The sequence below is a fragment of the Thermobia domestica genome, chromosome 11, assembly GCF_964235325.1.
Source record: "Thermobia domestica chromosome 11, izTheDome1.hap1.1, whole genome shotgun sequence".
NCBI classification, from domain to species: Eukaryota; Metazoa; Arthropoda; class Insecta; order Zygentoma; family Lepismatidae; genus Thermobia; species Thermobia domestica.
Window position 1 is genome coordinate 158,784,985 of NC_137464.1, and position 14,369 is coordinate 158,799,353.

Here is a 14,369-nt window from a genome sequence, read left to right on the forward strand (position 1 = left end):
GCACAAAGATTAATTGTTGAAATATCTTGACTGAGTTCGTTACCCAGAATAATCAGATGAAAATGTTCAAAATGGGACCATTCAAACTCTTAAAAAGTTCCAAGGGAACCAAATTTCGCCCATAAATGGGTATTCACAAAGTTTGAGTAACTTTTCCCCTTTTACTGAAATGTTTGTGTGCAGGGACTTATTCTCTTTTATTGAAATATTGGACCCTATTAATCACCTAAAGAAGGTTCACGCCCTTTCGCTACGGTCATCCATTTTCTTTTGCAGGGGAGGGGATATTTTCCTATCGGAATAAGATGATTGTTAGTTAGGATATGAAGTTACACATTGAAAGTGAAGTAACTTGTGAAACGTGTTATTTGAAAGAATGATATATTAAATGTGCTTTTCCCTAACACAGACAACTGTAAATCATGTATTTCGAGCTCGGGAGCCTGAATGGCGAGGAGTGTTATTTGATTTGCTTTTTAATAACACACTGCATTGCAAATAGTGGTAGGCAACATTAGTGCTAAGTAAAACAATAAAAATAATAATAATAATAATAATAATAATAATAATAATAATAATAATAATAATAATAATAGGTGTTGTTTGTGGCAAGGCAATATCTTCCTCAATTCTTCTTCAAACGTAATGATTGTAACGCCATATCTCCCTTAGAAACAAAATATTAGCAATTTATATCGAGAGAATGGTAAATCGTAGAGTGATGGGAGCAACGTTGGACAGTATGCACTCATAGTACTCAGAAAAATAAGCGAGTTCAATGCAAAATGAACGATGAATCATTGTCATGGGGAGTCATGGGGCCACGGCAGAGCCCTCTTTAGGCAAAATGTTGATAAGTTATATCAAGAGAACAGGAGGTGATAGTGGGATGGGACCAACGGTCGACACTGTTGACACATAAGACGCATCGAAAAAATTTTTGGTGGCGCCAGCCAGCCTTACTTATTTCCACATGATAATATAAAATTTTATTGTGCGAAATACCCACACGAGTTAGCTAGTAATATTTCATATTATTATTATTATTATTATTATTATTATTATTATTATTATCAACAGCCTCTTTTCATTACGTGTGCATGTTGACATGAAACCAAAGAGAAGATCCATCATTCGTAGAAAGAATAAGAATAGCCAGTTACTATAACTGTAAAGGACGGCGAAAAATACGAAAACAGTGACTACCTGTTGCGAAAAGAAACAATACTTTCTCTCAAATGGATAAAAAATCAAGCCAAGATAGATTCGAACTCGCATGAACGGCGCGAAAAGCCAGTGGTTTGTCCACTTTTTGTTTTTTAACTGACTCACTGAACGTGTTTCAGTAACTTACATATTGCTAATTTTACTTTCTTCACTCGTTTAACTTGCTTTTTCTAATAACTTATAACGACAGGGACACGAACGCAGAAACATCGAGGACAGTTAAAAATCATACAGGCTCTCCCGCCAGGAATCGAACCCGGGACACCGTGCACCAAAGGCGCACGTGCTAGCCACTAGACCAGCGGGGAAGACATCACTCACCCTCTGTGTCGTTAGGGATTATGACCACTGTATTACCAGCTATCACTTCTGTGGATTGTATATTATGATCACATGTTCCTTCTTTGCTGGAAGAGTTAAACCTACATTTTATGTAATACATGAGGTATTTAGACCTACATGCTCTTCATATAATGTAATAAAAGGGTCATGCTGGGAATAAGAAAAATAACATTCCTTGGACAAAACGGAAACTATTGGCATCAGAAATATTTATCTACGAGGCATGCGCAGTAATGTAATTCAGAATAGTTACTGTTTAGTTCAGTAGACAAAGAAAGGGGTATAGAAACCAAACATGTCGCGTCAACGAGATCGACCAGAGTTGAAAGAGGCGGAAGCAGATGTGTAGTAATACAACAACTTGGTTAAATTGATAATTGGTTCTTTATTCTGTAGTAGATCGTATCACAACTTTACGGGAGAGCAGAGAAAGTCTTACTAACCCTATCATATAAAAAGGTTTACTAACCCGATCATATAGACACAAATGGATGTAACTGTAAATACTACAACTTGGATTTAACGAAAGCAGTTTAGACATTCAGTGGTTTGCAAGGTTGTATAAGACACAAAAAGATAAGACACAATACAATTCTTCATACCTCAATTTCCAGTAGCTAGATATATTCAATTTCTGGTTAGATACTGAAACTGCTGTCGGATTTTAATACATGACGTATTGCAGGATACAGAATGCTTTCCATTACTTCTTTGTAGACAGCTGTTAGTTTAGTGTTCTGAAAGGTTGTGTGTAAACTAGGGATGGCCAATTCCGGAATTTTTACTTTCCGGACTCCCGAAAGTAAAACCGGACACATTCCAGAATTCGGAAAAACCCGATTTTGGAAAATTCCGGAATTCGGAAAAATCCGGAATTTAGGAATTTCTGATTTCGTAAACATTCCGACATTCGGAAAAATCCGGAATTTTTCCGAATTCCTGAATTTTTCTGAATTTCGGAATTTATAAATTCCGGATTCTTTCCGAGTTCCGGATTTTTTCTGAATTCCGGAATTTTACCGAATTTCATAATTTTCTGAAATCCGGAAAGTGAAACTTCCGGTTCCGGAAAATGAGTTTCTGTTGATTAATCTTTAACGTGGCGGATATAAGTCTTTGACCAGGTAATGTCTACTGTTTTGAAACAAATGCAAAGAATGAGAATTAAGTATGTATCTGTAGTTTCGTGTGGAGAAAAAACAAACTTGTGAACCAAAGGTTTAAGAACAACTCAAGTTATTAATATAAAGTTTGGCGAAGATTATTCACAAAAGAAATACGAAAGACGTTTCGAAGCGAAGAAATATACAACTTTGGAAGCGGATACAAAGAAACCTAACGTAACCAGACTCAAGACGAATCGTTTACCGCGTAGCGATCGCGGTTCAGTGGTCAAGGTGCTTGTTCGAATCTACGTTGCACTTTTTTACTTTAGGATATTTGATGGCGATTGATCGGCGATGACATACGTTTTATTATATTCAGATATTTGAATACTCGGATGTTTTAATACTTGAACTATCAAATCTTCAGGAATAATAATAGTAATAATAATAAACTAATAATAATTATTATCTCGTAGAAGATTAAAAGCTAGGAGCTAAATATCGCTCAGGTCATACCATTACAAGCAGAAACGTGACATTTGGAAAGAATATTTCGGTTTGGTTTAATGTTGCTCACGAGAAGAGGAATTTCTCATCTCGTTTCTAAAACAAATAAAATAACATGAGAACTAACATTTTACATTCGAGACAGGTCAAGGCTAACTCAAAATTTTCGTCTGTCTTTGGAGATGAGAATCGAGACGAGACGAAAAGTATCGTAAACATTTCCCGTCTTGTCTCGATTCTCGAAATAGTGTATGTCCATTCTTTAACTAACAATTGCTCTGTAGACTGAATCTCATAGGCTATTTCGTTACATTGTATTTCAGAGCTCATTGAATTATGGTCTGTGTAGGTATTTTTAGCAAAGCTTTTATATTTACCTCTGCATATCCTAAAATTAGTTTATTATATGCCTTACTGTTGCGTGATATTCAGTTATTTTTATTACAGTTATTTTCCTTAAAACATACAGGAGAATACTTTCTACATGAAACTTCAGTAGAACGCTCTACTTTAAAATTTTTGTAGTAATTGCAGAGGTGTGTCTTGAAGGTACGGAACCCTTTCCCCGAAATCTCTACTTTAAGTAAGTTTTGCCAAATTTTAGGGCAAGTTTAAAACTTTTAATGCCATTATTATTATTATTATTATTATTATTATTATTATTATTATTACTATATCAACACCGTGTATAATCTTTAAAACATGTGCGGTTTGTACCTGAATAGTAAAACCAAATTGACTGTCGATCTCGGTCGCCGAGAAATCTTCAGGAGGCAAGAACATCGGTCACGTTCTGGGTTTGAGTTCCGAAGGGGCAAGTATTCGGGCTCAAGCCAAAAAATGTTAAAAGTTATAGGCTACAGCGAAACAGGTTCAAAACAGCTGGGACCGTGTTTAGGCTTCTCAACTTCCCGGCTTACAGCTCATTCACTACCAAGCCGAACCGAGAAGTGAGCCGAGCCAACAGCTCACCCAACCGAGCCGATTTGAGCCATCGGCTTAGTTGAGCTGAGTCGAACCAGTCGATGGACTTGTTTCAACTTAGTTGGCTCGAACCCGTTCACATGAGCAGAGTAGGTGACTCATCCCAGCCGAGAAAGCTCGAGCCATCGACTCAATTGAGCCGAGTCGATGGCTCGTTCCAACTGAGCCGGCTCAGGTCATCGGCTCAATTGGGCCGAGCCGACGGCTTATCCCAACTGAGCCGACTCGAGTTGTTCGCTCAGTTGATACGAGCCGAGCCGGTTGATATCACTACCCGGGTTGGTCTTCTGCTTGGGCTCAAGAATTAGACTGTGCAGGTCTTTGCCTTAATTTTCAGAACTACAGTACATACTTATATTGGTGATTACATTTGATGCTATCTCGTAATAATAATAAAAAACTCTTTTCCTCTCGTTATCTAGATGAGACGAGATACACTAAAATTGCCCCACGAGATGCACTAAAATTACGAGACGAGGTGCACCGCTGTCTTGAGCGACACTGAAAGTATTCCACATTACTGCTTATATTTCTCATGGCTTTCGCTTTCCAGTCTAATCAGGGCATTATTTCAAAACGAGTTAAAACGAGCTGAACGAGCGAGCGAGCCATTATCAAACTCGACTCCACTCGAAACTCGACCTCGAAAACAGCGACTTGGCTCGGAACTCAACTCAAGAAAATTACCTTTGACTGGACTCGAATTGAACTCGAGCCGAGTCGAATATTGGCTCGACTCGTGCTCATCCCTATTCGTATTTGTATTTTATGTTTCGACTTCAACAATTTCTACTCTTTTTTCTCCGTTTACCTGCAGTTTCTGGATTTTTCTTTCGGTGTCGTCCTTTATTTACACCATGCACTATTCTTATTCCCAGCTTGTGACCCGGTTCAATGTCTTATTCAGTTTAGGCTTTTCTCCTTACGTTGACTACACATGTGATGATTTAATTGTCACTTTCCGCGCAGGACCGATGAAAAATTATTATTATTATTATTATTATTATTATTATTATCATTATTATACTATTGAACTTGCACGGCAAAATTACTGTATAATAAGATGTCATTTCTGTAATTTTACTCCATTGTATGTTATTTAGTTTATTAATGGGCACTAAATTGTTTCCAGATCACCGAGTAAATTAACTTCGGCATAAACTTTGGTGGAAATATTATTACAGGAACATTACCGGTTCGTTCCAAACATCAGGGCTGAACTTAGCAATATTTAGGTTATGATGTTGCATGAGAAGATAATGTAGGGGTGAAGTGCTGCACTTATGAGTAATACAGCTTATCAATATAGCTTCAAATCCTTTTCAAGTTACCTTATTTTCAAAGTAAACGTGAAGAATCAAAGAGTGACTTCTGATACTAAATGAGCAATCCTTAGGAAAGGGACGCAAACACTTGTATCATGATAGAGACGATTTACACATGTTAATTGGGAAAGGGCAAGGAAATTACTAGGACATTCGAAACACTTCGTTCATCTGCAGTATGCACTTTTTAATTTATCGTTCTAAGGAAAAAACACTACACCATTTGTTATTGTTAAACTAACTTTGGCTAGTGCTATCGGTGGAATTTGATGGTCTCTGTAATAGGCACATTTCTGAAGAACTTTGCCTATTGTAGAGACTCACATGTGTGAAATTCGGGAAAATTTCGTTTAATCGATCACCGCCCTCTGATTCATACCCCTGATTAGATATACTTGCTTCCTCATTTTCATCGTATCACTTCTCTAATAAATGTCAGTGGAATTTCTACCAAGTTTTCACTTAACATCTCAAACGGGTAATACGCTGTCTTTTACCATCTCTCACGTGCTGTATGCATTATTAAAAAATCATTCTACTTGTAGTGGATTCGAACTTAAGTCCTTTGTATTTTCAATCTAGCGTTTTAGCCACTACATTCCTGCTCTCTAACCATCTAGAATATGAGAATTAAATTTAGAATGAGAATTAATGAGTAGAAATTGTCGGAGTGGGAACATAAAATACAAATGCGAACATATATTCCAACAACTAAACGTTTACCAAGCAAAGATCTTCGTGTAGTGGTTAAGGCGCTAGATTAAAAATCCAAAGGACGGCGGCTCGAATTTTTTCAAGGAATATATATATATATTTAAAATAGTGCATAGAGCACATGAGAGGTGGTGAAAGAGAGCGTATTATCCGTGTAATACGTTAAGTGAAAAAAAAGATTAAAATTTCGGTTAAATTTATTAGAGAAGTGAAACAATGAAAACAAGGAAGCAGGTATATTTAATCAGGGGTATGTATTAGAGTGTGGTAATCTCAAAACTACAAATTTTCCCGAATTTCGCACATGTGAGTCTCTACGATAGGCATTTTTTTTTTAGAAATGTGCCTATTACAGAGACCATCTTGCCAGAAATGCCGTAAAATTGCTATGCAATTTTGCCCTTTTGTCTATCATCACCTCTGAAACGGAGAGAGAGAGAGAGAGAGAGAGAGAGAGAGAGAGAGACAAAGAGAGAGATGTTCCTGGAACTGAGAGTAAGGTGCTTCCATTTTAATCAACGAGTTGACAAATAGACGCTTACATAATGAGAATGCGGAATACAAACAACTATAAAACATCAAAGTGATAATTGCAAGCATTATCACCTAAGGTTCCGGAACCGTGACGGTCAATGAAACATGATCCGATGTCTGACGTGGAGAAATAATTTGATAATGAAATGAAGACAGAACTTTAGAAAAGAAATTATTTTAATGCACTAAACACAACATGATTGCCTGTTTCTTCTCATGTTAAATTGTCTCATGTCAGACAAATTGTTATCTAGTCTCGTTTCATCTATTTTTTTCGTAAACCTCATAATAATAGAAGTAAAATTGGAAGCCATGCGACTTCGAAATGTAACGAAGTTTACAAATTAGAATTGATAATTGGACAAGAGAGAGATATGGAATGCTTTCGAGACATTTAAAACGCGATGAGTCTAGACAAGGACATGTCACGTCTCGTCTCGGGAAACACGTCGAGACAGACGCTTTGTCTCGTCTCGTCTCGGATTTAACAAAGCTTATATTGCCTCGTCCATGCTGAATTGGAAACCTCTAACCAGAATTGAAGTGGGTCTTGTGTCAAATGAGACATGTGGGCCAAGATGTGTAAGTCGGTTAGTGGGTCGTGGGTCAACAGGATGTGACCCACTGCAATCCACCACCCACCGTGACCCACCATAAACCAGCGATCCAACATAACCTACAGACCCACTACGACACACCGACATACTCTGCTTAGTGCATTGTATAAAGCATCCTCTGAACAGTGATGAATTTGTCTACATTTTACTTTTAGGGTCTCTATTTTCTTTTTTTCTTTTTTGGTATTTGTTTCTATTTACTTACCTGAGATGACTATATCTTACAAGGAAAAAGCAGACTTTGTTAAATGAATTTTCGCGAGGTAGTAGTGCATATTTAAAGTGTTAATATTACAAAGTGGGAGAGCGCAATAACCAGAAATAGCCTAAAAAAAGCGTCTTAAAGTTTCGACTCGCCGTATATATGATACGACGCCTAAAATTACCAATTGACGTTGTGGCAGAGTATGGAGCATTCACGATTCACGCGTAAAGGATCGCGAGTTGGATTCCCGCTCGAGTCAACTTGTTTATGCTTTTACCAATAAAGTAGTCATTTATAACTACAACTAAAATATTAATTCACTATATGTTTATAAAGCATGAAACAATAGGAATTTTTAAATCAGTTGTAAAACTTTTCAATGTTTCATGTGAACTAGATACAAATATAACCTATTTCGTAAAGTCGTTAAATGAAAAATGTTCTTGACGATTCGTGTCTATATCTGTGGAGTGAGTGCGAATTGCAATGGGGATAATTCAGAAATCCCCTTTGGCTATAGCATTCATCCAGTATTCCCTAGCGGATTTCCCCCTCACCCCTTGCAATTCGCACACTGTCCACAGATATAGACACGAAACTTCAGACACAACAACTGTGGCAACCGTAATACAGCTAGTGATATCAATATATGTATGAAATAGGTATATTTTGTATCTAGTTCACATAAAACATTGAAAAGTTTTACAACTGATTTGAAAATTCCTATCGTTTACAATATACGAACATATAGTGAATTAATATTTTACTTGTAGTTATAAATTACTACTTTATTGGTAAAAAACAAAAGCAAGTTGACTCGAGTGGGAATCGAACGCTGGACCCTTTACACGGGAGTCGTGAATGCTCCACACTGCCACACCACCACTTGATAATTTTAGGCGTCGTACCATATATACGGTGAGTAGAAATTTTAAGACGCTTTTTCTAGGCTATTTCTGGCTATTGCGCTCTCCCAGTTTAAATGTGCACTACTATCTCGTGAAAGATGGCCCCTAAGTTTATTTAACAAAGTCTGCCTTGCCCTTGTTAGATATACTCATCTCAGGTAAGTAAATAGAAACAAATGCAAAAAAGAAGAAAATGGAGATCCTAAAAGTAAAATAGACAAATTCATCACTCTTCAGAGGGTGCTATATACAATGAGTGTGTCGGTGGGTCGTAGTGGGTATGTAGGTTATGGTGAGTAGCTGGGTTATGGTGGGTCATGGCGGATGGTGGGATGCAGTAGGTTACGTCCTGTTGACCCACGGCCCACGATCTACTTCATCTTTGGTGAGAGGCTTCCAATTCAGCATGGGCGAGACAATATAGGCTTTGTTAAATCCGAGACGAGACGAGACAAAGCGTCTGTCTCGTCTCCTTTTCCGAGACCAGACGTGACATGTCCTTGTCTGGACTCGTCGCGTTTTAAATGTCTTGAAAGCGTTCCATAGCCCTCTCTTGTGCAATTATCAATTCTAACTTGTAAACTTCGTTACATTTCGAAGTCACATGGCTTTCAATTTTACTTCTATTATTATGAGGTTTACGAAAGAAAATTACACGAAAGAAGACTAGATAACAATTTGTCTCGTTTCGGAAACACGAGATGACACCGGAATAGGCACGAAACCAGTGGCGGACCTAGAAGGTAAAAACTGGGAGGCTGCCTGAATTTAGACTATGATAAGTATATCATGACCTTACTATAAATTTTCAAAACTATATAAATAATAGCTTAAATTATTTTCGTCAATCTGAAAGTGGGGGGCGTAGGCCCCCCGAGCTACATCCACCACTGCACAGGACGAAACACAGGCTTTTTCTCGCCTCTCTAAAACGAGACATTTTCACATGACGTGACGAAACAGGCCACCATGTTGTGTCTAGCGCATCATAACCATTCCTTTTATAAAATTCTGTTCTCATCTCATTATCAAGTTATTTCTCGAAATCCGACCTCGGATCATCATTTTTTCATTGACCGTCATTGTTTCCTTCACTAACTTGTTTCATAATTGTAATTTCTTAAAAAAAAATCATTCTATGTTTTACGGTTTTCATTCCACGGTCAGTCTACGGTTTTCATTCTACCACTTGTGAAGTGGAATTAACATATGATAAGTTATAATGGTGTTGTGAATGTTTGTTATGTGTCTAATTGTTAGTTAGACAATCGATATTATGTGTGGTTAATTGCATTCATCTATTACTACTTAACTGTCTATGTATGGTATATCTATAAGTGTAGTGTTCTACGTTTCCCTTCATAGAACAAAGTTGTTTGAAGGCTCTGGATTAAGTGTAATTGAACTGTATAATAGTCTAGGCATGTAACTTTGATGGGAAAATGGAAGTTAGAACTACAGCATGAAGTGTGGAAAGAGGGATCTTTCTTTTTTCTCTTGAAATGTCTGTAATACATTGCTTGTTCCGTTCACTGTATCGCTATCTGCCCTCGCTGCTTCCTTCAGGCGTTATTAAGCGTGCCTCGTTGGCTAGCCTCTGCATAGCAAAACTCACGAGTGTAATATGCATGATTCACTGTGTAACGCAGGTTGCAATAACTTCGCTTTGTCGTTAACAATTATAGTGTTTTTGCTCTCTTGAATATCAACAAAACTTGTTGCGAAAAAAAATAACTGAATACGAATCTGCTAAAAGTCTACTTATATAGTTTAATATTGTAGTCTCAATATGATCCCTCATCCCAAAACTTGTGATTGTTTTCACAGGACATATTTGGGGAGAGGGGGAGTTGTGTAAGTCACAATATTTTGGCATTCGTGATATTAGTGATATGTTGTTCGAATCTTGGAACCTTAGGTGATAACGCTTGCAATTATTACTTTGCTGTTTTATGGCTGTTTGTATTCGGCATACTTATTATATAAGCGTCTATTTGTCATCTCGTTGATTTGAATGGAAGCACCACACTCTGTTCCGGGAGCATCTCTCTTTTTCTCTTTCTTTCTCTCTCTCTCTGCAATACGCACACTTCTGAAGAAATTTGCCTATCGTAGAGACTCTCATGGGCGAAATTCGGGAAAATTTCCAGTTTTTCCGGTCACCGCCCTCTCATACAACCCGTGATTAAATATACTTGCTTCCTCGTTTTCATTGTCTCACTTCTCTAATAAATTTCACCGAAATTTTTAACTTGTTTTCACTTAACATATTAATCGGGTAATACGCTCTCTTTTACCACCTTTCATGTGCTGTATGCATTATTTAAAAAAATAAAAGATATACTACTTGAAGCAGATTCGAACCGCCATTCTTTGGATTTGTAATCTAGCGCCTTAACCACTACACCAAGATCGTTGCTTGGTAAACGCTTAGTTGTTGGCATATTCGTTGTATTTGTATTTTATGTTTCCCACTTCGACAATTTTTACTTTTTTCTCCGTTTAGCAGCTGTTTCTGGTTTTCTCTTTCGGTGTCGCCCTTTATTTACACAATGCACTATTCGTATTCACAGCTTGTGCCCCTCTGCAATGTCTTATTCAGATTAGAGTTTTCTTCTTGTCACTCAGTAAACATTTGATTGATTAAATTCTCATACTCTCCATGGATGGAGCGCAGGAATGCCAGACTCAAAAAACAGGTGTACATTTACTTTCCTGACAGATAATACATTTCTTTCTTTTCTTGTAAAAAATCTAATTCTATATTTTTTCTTAGAATATAGATGGCGGAACTTACGAATTTGATACCATTTCTCGGCTGTAGAATTAGATCGGACTAATCGTACATAGATGTAATGTCATAGTATTGGACCCCTTAACTTTGAACTCATCCAACAAAATTTTTTCAGTACGCTCCTGGTAAGTGCGTCAAATATTCTATCACGATTCGTTCTCATGATCATTTCTATTAAGTCACATAATAATTTTATTGAAAAAGAAGTCACATTCGCTCACTTTTGATTGATTGCATAAGATTTTAGGGTGTTTGAATATGCTGTATGTTTCCATTAGCTAGGAGTCCGAAGATTCAAGTAGCTCTGGTGTTTTCCGTGGTTTGGTTGACTTCATGAAGTGATGTATCATCCTCATTTGTAAAGTGACTAGTGTATGTCTTTGGTGGACTGGCCCCGAGTCCAATTCCAGGTGGGAGAGCATCAAACACATTACAATAATCTCCTTTCTAAACTGTAAATCTCATCTTATGTAGCCTAACCTCTATCAGAAAACGTAAATACATAAAATAAACGTAAATGTATAAAATAAAACAATGCAAAAGTATATGGATATAGCGTTCGTAATTGAAGGCGCCCCTGCAACTATTATAATAATATGATATATTGCATGTTTCGTGTATACTGTTAACAGTTCACAAAACAGCATACATGGCAATTCAAATGTACGAGATAGCAGACGTTTGCAGACTAATGGATATTCCATTTAGTATTTTGTGAAATTGCTGGTGAGTCTGTAGAAAGAGAATGTCATACAACAAAATTCGTGAAAATCATAGTAAATAATCCGACGTTAACTTCAGAAACTGAAAGTTGATTTTTACCATATTAAATAATATAAAAGCATTTAAAAGAGTATAGCTCAAAATAGTCTCAGTGCATGATTGTCTGTCTCAAAATAGTATCTATTGTCCCAAAATAGTATCAACAGAGAAAAAACTTTTAAAAAAACTAAACTTCAGAAGAGTTATTGAGAAGTTGATTGCTTAGAACAGGCATGTCAAACATGCGTCCCTGAAGCCCGTGCTTTGCGGCCTGCCGGCCTATTTCAGTGCTTGAGGTTTTTCGTATATCGAAGTTTCCCAGTAATCCATATTTAGTTTTACTTTCTGTAAGAGAAAGATTGTTGCATGACACATACAGACAGAGAGACGAAGAAATGTAGATCAAGTCGTCCCAGGCAGGGGCGGAAACAGGACCGACTTCTGGAGGAGGGGCGGTGGGTTGTCATACTGCTACTTTTAAGGGCTCCAAACTTTGGGATGGGTTTTATTTATATATGTAAAATAACAAAGTTTCATCTTCTGGAAGGGGGGCGATCGCCCCCTGGATCCGCCCCTGGTCTCAGGAGCCTCATTGACGTTTGGCAATGATGCGACAATAAGAACCAGGCTTTGCTTTCTGAATACAACATGAAAACTTGTTTCCAAGATAATTCGTTTTATTTATTTTTAAATATCATTTCTAAACTAGTTCAACCTTCGACTACGACACTTTTTCGCAAGTTAACTGATAAGTATTTAAATAATACAATAAATGCTGAAAACAAGGAAAAAAAAAAGAGAAAATAATTTGTAGATCATCACATTGACCTGCTGTAGCCACGTGAAATCAAAAGAGTCACACGGGAAGAAAATAGCCTTCTGAATGGGAGGCACTTTTTGACAATTTTCTTTCTCTGGCAGATTTTTTTTAACAAAAATGAAATAAAATAAAAATAAATATACGTTTAAAACAAGCCTTAAAAATACACGTGTTTACAGCAAAATGTTTAAAACGTATATAAAATTTATTTTAAACAAAATCAATTGTTTAAAATAAATTTTAATCATTTGTTTTAAACATTTTGTTTTAAACAAAACAGCCCTGGATATTAATATAAATGAAAAAAGACTAATTCAAACAGGAGATGTGAAAAGGCTATACGAATAAATAACAAAATAAAATAAATACTATTCCTAAAAAATAGGAATAATAGCAATACACAACAAGAAACATTTTAAAAGAAACCCCACAACACGTTACCTATTCCAATCTCATGAATAGAAGTGTAGAATACGGCATTATATCCTAAGATCTGATTAAGATTTTAAGCAGTGCTAAATGTTCTCTTAACTCTGAGTATTCTGGTCATTCTACAAGAACGTACTGAATACCCAGTAGGATGACATAATCTTCACAACACAGCGGACTATTAGCACCACACACTAAGTAGAAAACTTTATTGTGTAAGTGAATTCCTGTTGGCCTAGTTCCACTCTACTTGCCAGTGAGAGCGCATCCGTTGGGCCTCGGACAAAATAATTAACCAAGATCAGGGCACGGGAGAAAATGATCCAGTAAAACATTTGTCAGTGTGGCGTTCCTGGATCTTAACGCCATTCTCGCTAATGGTGATATGTCCTGGTAGCAGAAGAGAACGAATGAATGAAGAATGGTTATAGTTTAATGGGAGTGTCAGCAACTAGGCTATTTGTTTCCGTCAAGATAAGGCCATTGGATGACACATACTGTACAGTACAATTCCCCAACACAACTTCTTTTAAGTACCTCGAATAAAAATACTGCAAAATAAGACACTAAAAGAGAGAAAATTATAAAAATTAAAACAGGTTTAAAAAGGTCTTAAAAGCAATATATTTTATATGACAAGGAAATAATTTAATAAATAACAATATTAGTGGCACAAAACACGAAAATCTACTAAGAAAAACCTCAGAGCACGTTAGCTGTTCCAATTTTACAAGTAAAAATTACAATGCAGTCACTAGAAACCATATTATCTTTCAAAACTTGAGTAAGATTTTCAGGCATTTCTAAACGTTCTCTGAAAACTGGCTATTCTGGATATTTTGTAAGAATGTGCCGAATACTCAGTGAAACGATATTCACAATATGAGTTGTGAGCGAAACGCACCAAATAAGATTGTGTTATATGAGAGTGTCCTATATGTAAGCGAGTCCGCCACATTATCATCATTACGCTGCTCGTTGAGTCAGGGTCACTTCATATCAGCGGTTAGTACGCGACGACGTATGTTAATTGCCCAGAAGATGATTTACTGAGTGAAGATTATTTTCATTTCTCTAGTTCCTATCTGCTTGCCA